Below are 16780 nucleotides of genomic sequence, written 5' to 3'. Positions count from 1 at the left end.
TCACAGGAAGAAGGAAATCCATTGGAGGGGGCCACAAGCTGGAGGAAAAATAGGAGATTAAAAGAACCAGAGGATGGTCTTGTCTTCTTGAGGCAAAAAGTATGTGCAGAGTAAGGTAATGAGAATGCAAGAGCCTTTGTAGGCCACGCAGACTCAGGGGGTGACCGTGGAAGTGAAAACTGAATGCACAGAGCTGAGGAGTCAGGGCACGGCAGGACCCAGTGTGCCTGGGCCATTGCCAAGTATGGCAAGCACATCCAATTATGACAGGAACTTGGTGGAGAAGTCCAAGAGCCCTGAGCCCAAGGCCTCATTAAAGCAGAGGAATTGCCTATATGAGGATTAGTAGGAGCACAGGTTGGCTCACCCAGATCACTATGACAGATAGCAGTCACCAGAGGGTGCCCTTTTCTAATTAGTGATTTTGTGCGTCTCTGGTGTTAATGTTCAGTTCTCCAATACTTGTTAGAGTAGAACGGTTTTGAGAGGGATGCTGCCAAGTTCTCTGTAACATCGTTTACCTCATGGCATTTCTGCTCTCTTCCAAATCTGAAGTGAAGAATAATGGTGTCAGACTTCTGAGCATCAGTAAAGGGGATGTTAGCTACACTGTGGTTAAGGAACAGTGCGTCATCCTTTCTGGTCTAAGGAGTAGCAAGGAAATTTTCACTGTATCTCAAAGGGCTTATCTTTTCCTTGATATAGAAAAAATTCTTCCCGAAGGCGGTACACTTCTTTTTTCATGCAAAAAATATTTTGTTTTGAAGCATCTAGAAGGAAGTACATGTTTGTACTAAATTATTTCTTGTTTAATTCTAGATCCTTGGAGAATGATTGGAAACTAGAAATACATCTTAGTAACGGCTATTCATATTATAGAAATCATGTAAGACAAAATTTGCCATATCTTTTAGACTCCAGCTCTAAATTATGTGACTTTATAACATTCCCAAGACAAACTCCTCATTGAAAGGTAACTTACTTTTCTATCTCGTATGCACAAATTACAATTTTTCTTTGATGCACATCCTACAAGAAAAAAATATGAAGTACAAAACTGTAAATACAAAGCCTATTTACTGCTCAACATTATATAAAAGTGCATTTCATTTAGTCATTCCTGTTTTATAGCATATTCATCCACACCACAGCATTTTACTTCATTATTTCCATATATCTAGAAAGTTTTCCTATTAGTGCCATTTAAATCCTAACTCTTATTTTCCCCTGTTACTTGAAAAAATAGGAAATGGTACCATCCAAATTTGATTGGCCATGCTGTACTGTGCTATTCTGACCTAGAAAGTTCGATTTCTTTTCTTGGTTGCCACTTGCTCTTTAGACTATGCCCATTTGTCGCCTTGTTGCTCCTGAGAGAATTTCTCTATATGTTAGTACTTTTTTCGTTCACTCATTAGACACTGGGGAAGAAAATTCTTAGCCCAAAGTTCCAAGGGCAAACTGTACCTTCTTGGGATATTGCTTCCTAAGCTCTCAAATAGAAATGGACATCAGGGTTCAAAGGCCTGTTTGGGGGAGGTCTCACTTGATGTGGGATCGTCCCAACGTCCTGTGCTTGCCTGGGTACAGGGCCTATCCCTCACTCAGAGTCCTTCCAGGGATGGAGGTGGGATCTCCGTGAGGCGTCAGAATGCCTTCCTCAGTTTGGGAAGTGAAGGAATCAAGTCTAAGAAACCATCTCCTTGTTAGGCAGCAAAGTTATATGCAAGCACCAAGGGGAGACTGCCCCAGGCTGAAGCCAGCCCCCGGGAGGCCTGGGACAGGTTGAACCAGGCTTTCCCTTATACAGGAAGCTGTTTCCTCAGCAACACTGACCGGGGTTAGTCAGCCCTAGAACTGACTGTGTTCTCTATGATTCTCGATTTGTTTTGTTTATTCCGTGATTTTATTATTTGCTTCACAAGCCCACCTCCTTCCGTGCCCAGGCCTTTTTGTTCTTCTTCAAGCATTTTGAAGGTCTTTTGAATAAATTCTAGTATGACTCCAATTTCCTAGGGAACAAAAAGAAGGATTTGTGTCTCTGTGTGGCCCCCGTTTGCAGGCACTGTGCGTGGGAGAACAGGGCAGGATGGTACTAGAACACTGTTCCTCTGGGAGTGTGTATGGGGGTGACGGAGAGAGAAATCTGTGGGGAAGATGAAACCAGAGGAAACAAGCCAGGCCCTTTAATTCAGTCTCTCCCCACTCCCCTCCGCTCAAAGCTGAGAGCTCTGGGTTTGTTTTTTCTAAGGAAGACTGATTCGCTAACAGATCTTAACATTCTTTTAGACTCCGGAAGCCAGACAGCAGTAATTATTCTGTCTTACGGTCTTCATAAAAATGGCAATCTTGGCTTTGCAGGGCATTTTCCAAGTAATTCAAATTTTGTCCTCATTCTATCTATGCAATTCCAATTTAGGATTCTAAAATCCGTACTTCTGAGTTTATGAATTCTACTCAGCATAGTTTTGAATGTTGCAAAATGTCTTCAGTTGGAGCCGAGAGCCAAAGGAAGTCTCCAAACCAAAGTAATTATTTCTTAAGATAAGACTCAAAAGTAAGCAACTTATTAACTAAGACCTTAAAACACTTAGAAAGTCTAGAGATGGCCGTTGAGTGAAGTCTGATTAGAACAAAAACCAACAGCGTATTCACAGCACAAAGCTTATGGGCTATGTAGGTCATGCGGAAAGTGAGGGGAGGGGCCTGCTCTCCCAAATTTAAAACTATTTTAATCCACTTTTTTTCATTTCATATAAGACAAATTAATTCGAGAGCAATTTAACTGGATTTCACCCAAAACATCAGGAGCCTTTATATATGTTTTCTCTCCAATAGCAAATGGTAATTTTCGAGATGAAAATATCCTGCCAGTTGGCACCATGGACCAAGAGGAGAGAGGGCGGGTGGCGCTGTGGGGCACCGCCTCTGGGTTTGGGATGGCTCACCTTCGTCGTCCGCAGATTTTGGTCTCTGTTTGCCCTTGTGTCTGGAGATTTGAGAAAAACCCTTCTCTGAGAAGCTGATAAGCAGTTGGATGAGAAGGAGAGAGAGGAAAACTGGCAGGAGAATTTGGCCCCAGGCCCGCAGCCAGCACATGGCTCCTCAGGCCTGTGGTCCACAGGTTTCCAGCCACTGGGACCGGGGCCGGCACCCAGTTCCAGATTGGACTGGCAGACCCCGCTCAGGGACTGTGGTCTGTCACAGCCCGGGGTCCTGAGGCAGCTCCTTCTAAACCCTGGACCCCCACATATTTCACAGAACCTTATCACTCCTAATGTTCCGGCCAGAACACAGAATGTTCATAATGTAATCCCAGTATGCACGGGGCTCGGGCTAACTAGAGTCCTGACCACCCGGACTTGATGGATCATTGCTATCCTGTTGTTTTTGGAAAAACGCCTGGATTCTAATTTTCAGCACTCAATTATGTGTAAAGCTTCGCACCTTTCTGTGCTGTTTTCCCCAGAGGTAAATGAAGCTGCTCTCCAGTTGTGCCATTAAGTGGAGAGCTCCTGAAACTCTGTATATCTTTGATCTGGTCCTTGACTCCTCTGTGGCCCGATGGCATGCTCTAACCAGTTTCCCAACATGTGGTGTATTTTAAGTGGTATGCAGAAGGATGTTTCCTTTTTAATTTTCATAGCTATGAATTTATTTTTAAGTGTATCAGAAACATATAAGTAGTAGTTATAATGAACTATTGGCAACATAAAGTTTCAGAACTATAAATAGTAGTACATGATTTAAAGGATATGGCAAAAAAATGGTGCAGATGATTCCAGAATGACTAAAATTAGAACAATATTGCCCCAATGTGGGGGTGGGGCTGGGGATAGGGGTGGGTGGGACAGGGCATGGACACTTGTCCTTGACAAGGGCCTATCTTGTTTTGTTTTTTAAAAATGAACAGTGCAGTTGTCCCATGACACTCCTGGCATATTGATTTAGACTATACCCTGAGGACTATGGACTCTGTACTGCTAATAAGGATGGAGAAGGGGAAGGATGTGAAGAGTTCCAGACTGCTTTTTCCATCCCTGTTTGCAATGCAGAGCTGAGATGGAGGACTATTAGCTATAATATGAAAAGCGTTCTTATAAACTGCCAAGAAAAGGACAAAAAAAAATGGACAGTGGAATAGATGTGAAGCGTTCACCTATAGAAAAGCAAATCCAAATAGCCAATGAATGTGTTAAAAATATTAGAACTGAAATGCTTTTTCTTTCCACCAGACCATTTGTTGTAATTCTTGCTGTTCTAATTTTTGTTCAATAATACTAAACATTATAACACAGTTTGTCTCCACCAGGTTACAATCCCACTTCCTTCCGTGCCCAGGCCGCATTGTCCCTCTGACAGAGAGCAAGGATCTCTTGGCTCTGAGAGAAACCTTCATCCCTCCTCAGCATGGAAGCAGTTAAGAGGCCCCGACACCCCCTTTTCCTGAAAGAATTCAGAGCCAAGATCCTTGAGGGGATGTGGTAGGCAGTTAGACAGACATGAGCAGAGCAAGAACAATGGGCCAACTGGAGGAGAAATGGATGTGCCAACCCGGAGACGTGCTTCTCACCACTCCCAAAGGCTCTGAAGCTGGCAATGGAGGAACCTGTGTAGACTCTCTCCCTCTGGCACTTCTAATCCCATCTTAGCAGCTGACTCTTATGTTTGTTTTTAAATATTTTTTATTGATTGCAGAGAGGAAAGGAGAGGGAGGTAGAAACATCAATGATGAGAGAGAATCATTGATCGGCTGCCTGTGGGGATTGAGCATGCAACCCGGCATGTGCCCTGACCAGGAATCGAATCGTGACCTCCTGGTTCATAGGTTGATGCTCAACCACTGAGCCATGCCAGCCAGGCTTGGCAGCTGACTCTTAAAGGACAAAAACTAATACAAATGCTACTAGAAGTGTTCTGAGAAAACATGAGGTAAGATAAAGCTTTGAGACTGATTCACTTATTATTCAATGGATAAAGAAGATGCCATCTTGAGCAATATGTGGAGTATGGATAGTCCCTGAAAAGAGATGACAGCTGAATTGCTAAAAAAGTTCACTGGTGGTGAAATGTTTTCCACTTAGGAAATGAATTAGTAGAGATAAGATTGCCCTGGTAGGTATAATAATTCAATTGTTTGAAAGAATGGGGAAGCAGTGCCTACAAAAACAACAGAATTGGTTGGTGATAGAGCTGTACTGATGCTCTGCAGAGGTAATGAGAAACCAAGGGCCGGTGACTAGCAGTCAAAGAGTAAGGGTGAATTCCAGAGAACCTCTTTGGTAGCCCTTGTTCCTTGTAATGGAAGAGTGAACAAAGCTAAGCAGCAGATTGAGGGCCTAATAGTTAGAGAACTCCAGAGACATTTACATGACTAGTCAGGCAGGTCTTATGCTGAGGCCAGAGCTCTGATTAGGAAACTGGGGACCCTGAAACATGGTTTCTGTGTTTAAGTGCCACCACCTGGCCCTTACTACTTTGGGAACCTCATTATCACCATAGATATTAATGAGCCCAGCCTCTACTGTCAGTTTCAGCCTGTAAAGAAGAGATACTGCTGTCCTAGCCAGTTTAGCTCAGTGGATAGAGTGTTGGCCTGTGGACCGAAGGGTCCTGGGTTCTATTCCAGTCAAGGGCATGTACCTCGGTTGCTGTCTCCTCCCTGTCCGGGCCCTGGTTGAGGGTCGTGCAGGAGGCAACCAATAGATGTGTTTCTCTCACATCAGTATTTCTCTTGTCTTTCCCTTTCTCTTCCACTCTCTCTAAAAATCAATGGAGCCCTAGCCAGTTTTGCTCAGTGGATAGAGCGTCAGCTGAGAACTGAAGGGTCCCAGGTTCGATTCCGGTCAAGGGCACATGCCCAGGTTGCAGGCTTGATCCCCAGTGGGAGGCATGCAGGAGGCAGCCGATCAATGATTCTCTCTCATGATTGATGTTTCTATCTCTCATCTTCCATCCTCTCTGAAATCAATAAAAATATGAAAACAAACAAAAAAGTAAATAAATAAATAAAAATCAATGGAAAAATATCCTTGGGTGAGGATTTAAAAAAAAAAAAGATTCTGAACTTCTTAGTGACACTGGTGCCCTTTTGATCAGCACATTCCTAATGGCCTTGGTACATGGGTGGATGTTCCTAGGAATGTAAGGCTGCCTCTGCAGTTCCCTCTGAAAACTCAGAGCTTGGAGAGGTGGCCTCCCTATGTGCTAGAAAGCAAGGGTCTCTGAATAGGTGCCCCCTGCCTCTTCTGCTGGCTTGTAGGTCAATAACAGTTAAATCCCAGTAGAATCCAGCTGTAGATTTGCTGGGCCTGATAAGAGAGGAAATAAATTATATTCCAAAGTATATTAGCTTGTATTGGCTTCTGCCAATGAGTACCATTGATACTGAATTTTGAGCGTGCTTGAACAAGGTTCTAGAATGTTAAACTGGATAAGCAAGTGTTCATTGACTTGGGGGTACTTTTGTAGGACATGGGATTTAATGTCCTGGCAAGCCCTCGGGGATGGGGGCAAACTCACTGTTAGAGTGGCTCTTCGAAGCCTGAAGAAAGTGATGACCAACACTGAGGAAAGCAGAAATTCCTGAGTTGCCCAGGCAGGAGGAATAGGAAGGAGTACAAAGGCTAGAGAAATAGGCCTACTGACATAGATATATTATACAAGGCCAAAAAAACACCAGATGATTATGTTCTAGGAGAGGATCCAGAGAAAACACCGTCCACAAAGGCCATCAGGAAAGGGTTGGTAAGAAGCACACTAGTGTCACTAGGTTCAGTGATGGCTCTCCGATGCAGGCCAGGACTGACAATAGAAGCAGTCATGGATCTGGGCTTCATAACATCCAATCAGATTGATAAAGCCTCCAAAGTAATAATGGTCAACTGTGGTGTTTGAACACAAGAGCCAGAAGGCCACAGTTGCCATAACAACTTGATCCCTGGTGGGGAGTGGGGATGGTTAGTAGAGCAAAAGAGAAGGGGAGTCAGCAAGGTGCTGTTTAGCATTCACAAGAAAAGGGCAACAATGGAGGGCAGGAGGCTGAGGGCAATAGCCCCAATAAAAAGTCATGATCCCTTCCACAGTTCCCAAACTTGAGCCAATTTTCAGATCCAGAACACATTGACTGAAGAGGTAGCCATATTTTAGAAGGGACTCCACAACACTGTCTAAAAATAAATTATAATGATTCACCACGTCCTTCCCCAAAGGAACCGATAACAATTTACTAGGGTGACTGTACACTGGGAAAAGAGGAATAGCTGACATTTTGAGGACTTTGGACACAGGGCCTGAGTTGACATTGACACATGGAGACCCAAATCATCACACTGTCTAATCCTGTCTTGGCATCTGCTTCTCAGAGGACTCCACCTCATAAGGAAATAGCCACCATGAGAACTGACTCATTTCAGAAGAAACAGGTTCCTGCTGATCTATCTGGCCGCTGGATTAGACAGTCCCTGGAGTCAAATTGTTCTACTGTCTGAGTCTATAATTCCCCCCTTTGCACTGAAGGCAGTGTGAGTTATATTTTTCATTTCGAGCTTTCCTCGACAACAACATATCAAGACTCCTCATAGGAAGGAAAAATGGTGGTAACAGATTTTTGTCTATTGTTCTTAAGTAAGGTCCCTGTGCTCCTTCCTAGAGTTGATCTGAATATCTGCAATGAAGAAGGGGAATGTGTAAGTCTACCAAAACCATGTATAAAGCTCTTTTGTTCATAAATCAAGCTTGCTCTCTTGCTCTATCTATATACAATTTCCATACATGTATGTATATGTTTATTACACATATACACATACACAAAAATAAACAAAAATTATCTATCCAAACTAAGAAAAGACAAAGGGAAAGGTTTTTTGATATTTTTTTCCAAATAAAGAACAGTAGTTTGCACCTGGCTGGCATGGCTCAGTGGTTGAGCATCGACCTACGAACCAGAAGGTCACAGTTTGATTCCCGGTCAGGGCACATGCCCAGGTTGTGGGCTCGATCCCCAGTGTGGGGCATGCAGGAGGCAGCCGATCAATGATTCTCTCTCATCATTGATGTTTCTATCTCTCCCTTCCTCTCCCTTTCTCTCTGAAATTAATAAAAATATACTTTAAAAAGAACACACAAAAACAGTAGATTGCGATTGTTGTCTGTTAAAGAAGACCCTTCATTTCTGGAGCAGAGTAGTAGAAGAGATCAGAACACTCCTTCCCTCAGAGCATCACAGTTTTTAAAAAGAAAACCATGGGCCCAAATGGCATCACTTGTGCTAAATCCCACGATACCAAACCTAGATTTAATACCTGACCTAATTGCTGTTTCAACCTCTCCTAGAAATATAAGCTTAATCACCAGTCTGAAATTTTCTGGTCAACACCAGTGAGGTAATCTGTCACATGGCCCTTTGCATCCCCCATAGAAAGTAGAGGCAATCTGCATGATACAAACCTTTGCTGTTCCCTCCCCCAAGATGTCTAAAAATAATCCTTTATTTTCTTTTGTTAGTAGCTCCCTTACCTCATCCTCATTCCTATAAAAACTTTCCATTTCGTACAACCCCTCAGACTGCCCTTCTGGTTGCTAGATGAGATTGCTGTCTGATTCATGAGTCGCTTAATAAAGCCAATTAGATCTTCAAATTTGGGAGGTTGAATTTTGTTCTTTAACACTCTGCTGTGACTACTGATTCCTCCCCTGGTCCCAGTCACAAGTCTATTCAGATAATTGCACCATCCCACCTCCGGCACAGGGTTGGGAAAGTGATGTTACCATCCATGAAACCTGAAAACCCTTGGACTGACCTCAGTCTCCTGGTGCCTCACTCTGGCTGATGTGGAAACAGCAATCTCACACACTTTGGACATAATAGTTGTCATTTACACACCAGCCTTTCAAACCACTCTTAGCTGATGGCCTTGTTTACTACCAGAAAAAAAAATGGAACTAGTCAGAAGGACACTGACTTAGAGCCCACCTCCACACTTATCCCGGCATCTGCACTCACATTCTCTGCTTTCCTGTCTGTTATTATAGAGGAATTATTCATGGTCCCACTTAAAGTCAAACCTGATCCAAGGGCACTAGATCTCACCTTCCTCATCCCTCCGGCAGCATTGCTTCAGCAACTCTCCTCTTATTCCTCTTCTGCATCATTTGTTTCAAAGTTTCTATTGGATCATTCTCAATAGTATATCAACATGCTGTTATTGGTCCTGTCTTTAAAAACACATACACCTTGTCCTAACCCATTTCCTTAACTAGATATCACCTTGTTTTCCCCTTGGAAGAAAATTTTGCAAGAGTAGTCTACAATAATTGACAAACTCTCATCCAGTTGTCTTTTAAACCCTCTCTAATCACACTCCCCTACCCCCACGCCACCAAAAACTCTCTTGCCAAGGACACTAATGACTTCCATGTACTAAATCCAATGATCAAATAGTGGCCCTCATTTTCCTTGACTTATTACAAACTTTTGACACTGTTGATCACACCATCTTCCTCAATATCCTTTTTCTCTTGGCTTCCAGTTCAACAGGCTCTCTTGAATGTCTTTTTTGGATGCTACTTTTCTCTAAGACCTGTTAATATTGAAGTGGTCAAGACTGAATCCTTGTTTTTCTTTTCTAGCTACATTTATTCACTTAATAATCTCATCCAATGACATGGCTTTAAATATCAAGCATGTGCTTCAGACTCCTCAATTTATATCTCCAGCTTGGACCTCTCTGCTAAACTCCAGTTAAACATATCAAAATCTCTATTCAACTTCTTCAAACGATGGCAAACAAACATCTCATCTCTACATCTCTACATGTTCAAAACTTATGAATTTTCCTTCCAACCATTTTCCTATCCTAGTTTTTCTGGTCCCACAACCTTGAAGTTATCCTTGACTCCTTTTATGCTCTGAAACTCCTCATCCAATTCATTAGCAAATCATCTCTATCTCCAAATGAGCCAACCTCTACCTCCTCTTTTGTTACTGTCAGAGCCTCCTAACTGGTCTCTCTGCGCCTACCCTTGTCCTGCCCTACTCTCTTGGTCTACCTAGTAATTCTTTTAAAGGCCACCCCAGGTAACACTTCTATCCAGGACCTTCCATCTCACTCAGAATCATGGCCAAAAGTCTGACACCTATGTGAGCTGACACTTCCCCACCTTGCCTCTCTGGCATCACCTACAATTACTCCCCTCTTGTGTGATTAGGCTACAGCTATGCTGGCATCTTTGCTGCTTCTCAAATATACCAGGAATGCTATGACCTCCGGGCCTTCACAGTGACTGTTTCTTCGCTTGGAACACACTTCCTGCAGATAGCCCCTTGGTTAACTTCCTCAGCTCCTTCAAATCTTTGCTTAAATGGCACAGTCTTAATGAGGCTTACCCTGAACCACCACAGAGAATATTGCCACCCATACCCCCTCATTTCAGCACTTCCAATCCCCTTAGCTTACTTTATTGTTCCTGAGCATTGTATTAACTTCTAAATTACCATATAATTTACTTGTTATGTTATTGCTTTTTTACTTTCTCATGTCCAGTAGAATATAAGCTCCACAAAGTAGGGATTTTTGTCTCTTTGTTTACCGATATAATCCAAGCATTAGAAAAGTACCTGGCACATAGTAGGTGCTCAATAAATATTTTTAATTAAATCTATATCTGAAAATCATTTATCACCTTAGTTCTGGGCTTCTATTTCAAGTTCTTTCTAGAAATGTCTACTTGAATATTCTTTAGACACCTTAAATTCAGTATGCCCAAAGTCAGACTCATATTTCCCGTCAAATTTGTTTCTCCTCCTGTATTCCTAATTTGATTCATTACACCAATACCCATCAGTCACCTGAGAGAGAAGCCTCAAAGTCATTCCTCATTTTAAGTTTTGGCAGAAACTCCTAGCTCTCTCCTAATGCTAACAGGCATTTGATATTTATTATTATTCTTTAGCCACACACACAAATATTCTCTTTCATTGTCTCAGTCATGTGTCCTACTCTCTTGTGGATTATTGTCCACTGGTTAGTACGTGTCTGCATAATATCATCATACCACAGACTGGTGGCTTAACCAACAGATGTTTATTTCTCACAGTTCTGGAGGCTAGAAGTCCAAGTTGAGGTGCCAGCAGGGTTGGTTTCTCCTGAGGCCCCTTCCCTTGTTTATAGAAAGCCCCCTTCCCAACATGTCCTTACAAGACCTGCCTTTCCTCTGTGGTGCATACTCCTGGTGTCTCTTCCTCTTCCCATAAGGACACCAGTCTTATCAGATTAGGGTTCTACCCATATGATCTCCTTAACCTAAATTATCCCCTCAAAGGCCCTATCTCCAAATAAGTCACAATGAAAACTTAAAGCTCTCAGAAACGAACATGAAGACCAAATATGTCTTTTTAGTATAATTCACAATACAATAGTCCCCCCTTATCTGCGGAGGGCACATTCCAAAATCCCCTCACATGCCTGAAACTGTGGATGGTACTGAACCCTATAGATATCACGTTTTTCCTATACATATGGGTAATTGAAACTGAGAAACCCAGGATAAGTGTGACTACTCGATCACAATAACTAAGAGACTCAAGAAAAGAACAATGCACAGCCCTAAATGATTGACATGACTGCTAATGCCATCTGTTGGAGGCAACAAAAACATGTTTTTAGTCTGGATAATAGCTTTGCTCAGGTCTATCCAACTATATATGTCGAACATTTGAAGGTAAAGAAAGATCCGAATTACCTTTCTTGACCTTCTGTATCCCTCTCTGTGTCAGTCTAGGGCCCAGCAGGAGGGTTAATTGAAGAGAATTCAATGAAGGGACTAAATACAGAGGTGTGGGCAGGAGTAACAGGAACAAAGGGTGATGAGACACCCAGGGACTAATAACAAAGGGAAGCTATTTCCAGCCCTGGAACTGAAAGGGAAAGCAGGAGCAGAGAGGCTGAAATTCAGAGAACTGGAGAGGGACTGCCAGATTGCCGCTGCGGTCATAAGGTAGAGGAAAAATAATTTGGCTAAGGGAGTAGGGGGAATAAATATTCTGACCTCTTTCTTCTCTTAATACCTATCCTCCCAAAGCCAGCGGGGCAAAGTAATTCAAGTAATGCAATCCATGGAGGTTAGAGTAGGCCAGAGAAGGGTAGAGAATGAATTTGGAGGGTTAGCTGATAAATAACCAGTATACATTTCCTTCACTAATTGAATTCCCTCTCCTTGGTCTATACATTTTTGTGTCTGTGCATATATGTGTGTGTGTGTGTGTGTGTGTGTGTGTGTATAAAATTACCTTGTATTATGGATATTTATTTTATGTATTTGGCTCCCTATATAAATCCAAGATTGAGTTCTTAGATGTCTCATTCATGGTGATAAGTATTCCATATCCATTATAGGAGGAAATCATAAATAAATATTTTTAAATAAATAAATGAATACTTATTATCTGTCCCCATTGCTTGAAATCTTGCTGGGGGGAAATGGACAAATGTACTCTATTTTATATTATGCCTTAATGCCAGTAAATTCCATCTGCTCCTGAATACAATGAAGAAACCAATAAAGCAAACAGGATAATTTTTCCAGATTACCAGTTATAAGTTTACATGAGAAATAAATTCAAATAACAGATGCTAAGTGAGTTTCCCCCATGTTTTACCTTTTTAAAAATTTTTTTATAATTATGGAATTTATTGGGGTGACATCGGTTAATAAAATTATATAGGTTTCAGGGGTAGAATTCTATAATACGTCACCTGTATATTATATTGTGTGTTCACTCCATCACCATTTACCCCCCTTTTACCTCTCCCACCTACCCCCACCTCCCTTTTTCTCTGGTAGTCACCATATTATTGTCTGTCTATAAGGGTTTTTTGTTGTTGTTTGTTTGTTTTTTTCTTAATCACGTAACCTTTTTGGTTTAGCTTTTTAAAATAAAATTTGCAGTATATGTTAAGAATAAGATTCACTTATCTTTGCTTCTGGCTTTAAAAATTTGCACTTTTGAATGGAAGTGGAGAATTGAGTTTATCTTCAAAAGAAGCAGCGAAGTCAACATAAGCATTCAATATAGTCACACAGCTGAACTACAATAACTAAACAGCCTACTGAACACAGCAGATGAAAAGTCTCCAGGACACTACAGATTAATTAGTGAGCATTGTCAAGGTCAATGCTCTCTTCCGCCAAGCACACAGAGAAATTATGTTTATGATGACAGATATTCCTTTGTACGAACCATTGTACCTGTCAGTCTCTGAGCTGTGGAAGTTGTTTGATATAACATTTAAGACAAATATGCAAGTAAGTGTTCTCATCTTTACTGTCTAATTACCACAGTTGGCTTAATGACTGGGTTGCATCAATTTTTCAGTAGTGCTACAGAAGTAGAGCATATAGCTGTCCAAATTCATATTCCCTTTTATGTGCCCAACTTGGGGAGAGAACATATGATAAAGATATTTTGCTATTTTGTTGTTATAGAAAAAGGAATGTTCATAATCTTTTAGACATTTTTGAGGGCACATAAAAGGCCATTTCAATGGAAAATGTACATTCTGGTTGGTTATTGTTGTTAAGTGCATTGTTCAGCAAATGTTCCACTATATTGAGTTTCAGGCATCAGTTGAATTACATTATGGTGAATTTTTTGATTAAGGTAAGCTAACTCAAAATGACAGCCACAGGCTTTTAAAACCCACATTTCAATGAAATCTGGCAGCACAAAAACAGCTGCTTTAAGTCCACTCCTCTAATATTTCAAAGGAAGAATAGCAATGGATTTCTGATACCATATGTGCCAACTGCAGAAATTCTAGAACAGCCTGAGAAACCCAGGGTGAAAGGTCACACTCTGCCTTATACAGATGGCACATTTAATTATTAAAGAGCAGTTTTAATCATTTAATCATTCCAGACCCTGAAATGAAAGGTCTTCTCGGGTATCTTGAAGCTTGTTGCAACCTAAACTCTGCTGTCAAACTTCTATGGAGCCACTAAGTAGCATATGTGATTTCCCAACCTAACTCAATTTATATTCTCATGTGAGTTGAATTTGTTTTGCAGGCTCTAAAAGACATTTCTTAGGGGAAAAAAATTGAAGGTCATGTCTTTGGCAGAGAATATCCCAACCTCTAACAGGAAAATTAAATCTAAATCCCTGCTTCAGACTTAAATTAGGATCAAATTCCTCCAGAGGGCTGAATGGCCCCTTTTCCCAACAAAATTATTTGCAGTTCTGCTGGAAAATTTTGCATCTACTCTCAAAAATTTTTTCAGAAAAATCTCTTTAATTTATGTTCATTAGAGAAAATCACTCCAGCAAAATGTCTGGTATGTAATGTTCAGTAAATGCTAGGTCCTCTTCTCATCCTCACATCAAATGAGTGCATGCACATTCTCACACACATACACTGGAACTCAAATTTATGTGATTTGGCAAGAACTATGGGGAAAAATTCAAGGATAATTCCACTAATCTTTAAAGGCAAAATCAAATGCAAATCTTAGAGTTAGTATGCCTATTAGATGAAGAAGCTATATATTACTTAGCCAATAATAATGGCAAATATTTATTGATAACTTATTATGGGTCAGACACTGTGCAAAGCTCTTTACATGTTAATACTCTTAATAGTTTGATGAAAAGGTGCTGTTACTTATCTTCACTCTACAAATGAGGAAACTGAGGCATAGAGAGGTTTAGATACCTGTCAGCCCATACTGTTGGTAAGTAGTGGAGCCAGGTTGCCAAACCAGGTCACTCAAATTTTAAAACCCACGATTGTGTCAAGACCCTCCAGCTAAAGACGACCAGGAATATCTGTTGCTGAACAAGTTGGGTTTTGGCTCATGATAGAGGGAGCATTTGCAGCATGGGGAAATGTAGGTATCTTAATAAGAAGGCGTTAGAAAGGACTTATGAAGAATTAGCTTTATGTTAGGTGAAACGGGGGAGGACTTAAGGAAGCAGGACTTTTCTCCGGATTAGATGCTATCAGGAAATAGGGGTAATTCTATGATTAGGTATCTTAGTAAATCTTATGAAGAGAGAAGAAGATTAGAGAGCTGTAAGTGGTAAAGCGGCAGCAGTCCCATGTTAGCCAGGATAAAGACATAGAAAATAGGTGAAAGAATCAAGATTTGAACTCAGGTGGTCCACTCTGGAATATGCACATTTACAGGCAAAAGCAGCAGCAGAAACAAGACAAGGATGATGGGAGAGATGTTTCAGAATAAACTTCAGCTGCGTACTCAAGCCAAGGTGTCAGAGCCGTCTCGTGGGGAAGCTCACTGCTCTAACAATAGTCTGAAGTTAAAAATAAAAGTCCTGGTTCTTTAGGAGAGCTTTTTGCTTTCCTGAAATGCTTCTAGGCCAGCCTACCCATAAGAGCCCACTGCACACTCTTCTAGGTTTTAAAAGGGGCAGTCCCATTATTCGTGTGTGTGTGTGTGTGATAAGGCTACTTTCTCCCAGAGGACTCAGGTCCATGCTGGCAGCCTGACGTCCCCGGTGGACTTGAAGGAGGCTCCCCTCCCAGCATTCCCGGACCCCCTTTCAGAGGAGGCATCTCCTCCTGGGTCCTAGACCCTCTGGTGCTACTGCAGGAGGTTCTGCCAGGACACTGTTGTATGAAGGTTTGATAAAAATCACGCTGAGGAGGAGTAAAATGAATATCTGTTGTGTCCTTCTGTACAGCAATTCTTCTTTCTTGGACAAGAAAACCCCGATTTCCTTTGAGAACGTCCCTTCATCCAGCACATAGTCTTGGAAGGGCATGGAAATGAAGATGCCTTCCCTGCCGCCCCCTTTGGCCCATCGGCACACATAGCACCGAGGGGCCGCTGGGCATGAGTCAGGCAAATCAGTCTCTCTCTTGATCTCGAGTGGACAAGGATCTGTGTAGAGCTGACAAGTGGCAGTTCTCTGCGGAGACTACCCAGATTCCCAGAGCTGCCTTCCTCCTTTCCTTCCTGAGGCCTAGTTGTTCAACATTTCCTTTGACTCTGAGATACCTAGAATATTTCCAGTAACATTTTTGCTTCAGTTAGTTCTTAAAGTTTGCATCAAAAAAACCCACCCACATTAATTGAGGCATAGAGTTTATTCGATAATGTCTTCTATTGAGCAGAGTTTTAGAAAAATGACCCTTAACAATGTCAGTTGGAAAATAACAACATGCAGTTAAAGCTTTGGCTCCCAGTTCCCATGGGAGCCAGATTATGCTTTTCCAGGAGACTCTTGCTTTATTAAGACTGCGAGTCTTTTTTTGCCCAGTACTGATAGGTGGTCAGAATAAATGGCCACAAAGATAATGGGTCTTGGACCTTGATTTTCATTATGTGACTCTCTACTTTTCTTCTCAATGGGAACAGATGAGGTTGAATTCACAGCTCTTCTTCAACTTGTTTAATTGACAAACACAGAGAGAAGAAATAGATTTATTTAAATCTATTTACAGAAAAAATCTGATTAGCAGCTTCCTAAATCTAAAGACTATTCCTCCAGAAATTCTACTGTTCTATAAAACCACAGATGTCCTTAAGAGGGGCAATAGGCTTTTCCTGACACAAAAGAAATCCATGTGCTTCCAGTTCTTTGGCCTTGTGCTGCTCCATTTGAAGTCACACCAAGCAATCCTCAGGGAATAAAGTCTTTGGTGACAGAGCAAGAAAAGAACAGGGTTATAACTACACCTCTTGAAAAACATTCAGGATGAGGAATAGGAGGCACTTCCTGAATCTCTCCATTGGAACATATGCTTGTAGATACTGGACA

At 41.6% G+C, this 16780-nt stretch overlaps 1 protein-coding gene across 1 annotated transcript in view; it reads right to left on the bottom strand.

Moving 5' to 3' along the window:
- Positions 1 to 990: 990 nt before the first annotated feature.
- The window catches only part of CLDN12 (claudin 12), a 42424-nt gene continuing 26634 nt past the window's right edge, over positions 991 to 16780 (bottom strand). Inside the window, exon 3 of the transcript XR_011472657.1 lies at positions 991 to 1029. The gene's annotated coding sequence lies outside the window, so the exon portion shown is untranslated. The remainder of the gene's footprint in view (positions 1030 to 16780) is intronic.

Source organism: Myotis yumanensis, unplaced genomic scaffold (genome assembly GCF_028538775.1).
Source record: "Myotis yumanensis isolate MYYU_CA2020_CCGP unplaced genomic scaffold, mMyoYum1.0.hap1 SCAF_9, whole genome shotgun sequence".
Taxonomy (NCBI): Eukaryota; Metazoa; Chordata; class Mammalia; order Chiroptera; family Vespertilionidae; genus Myotis; species Myotis yumanensis.
This window is presented reverse-complemented; position numbering and strand designations above follow the sequence as displayed.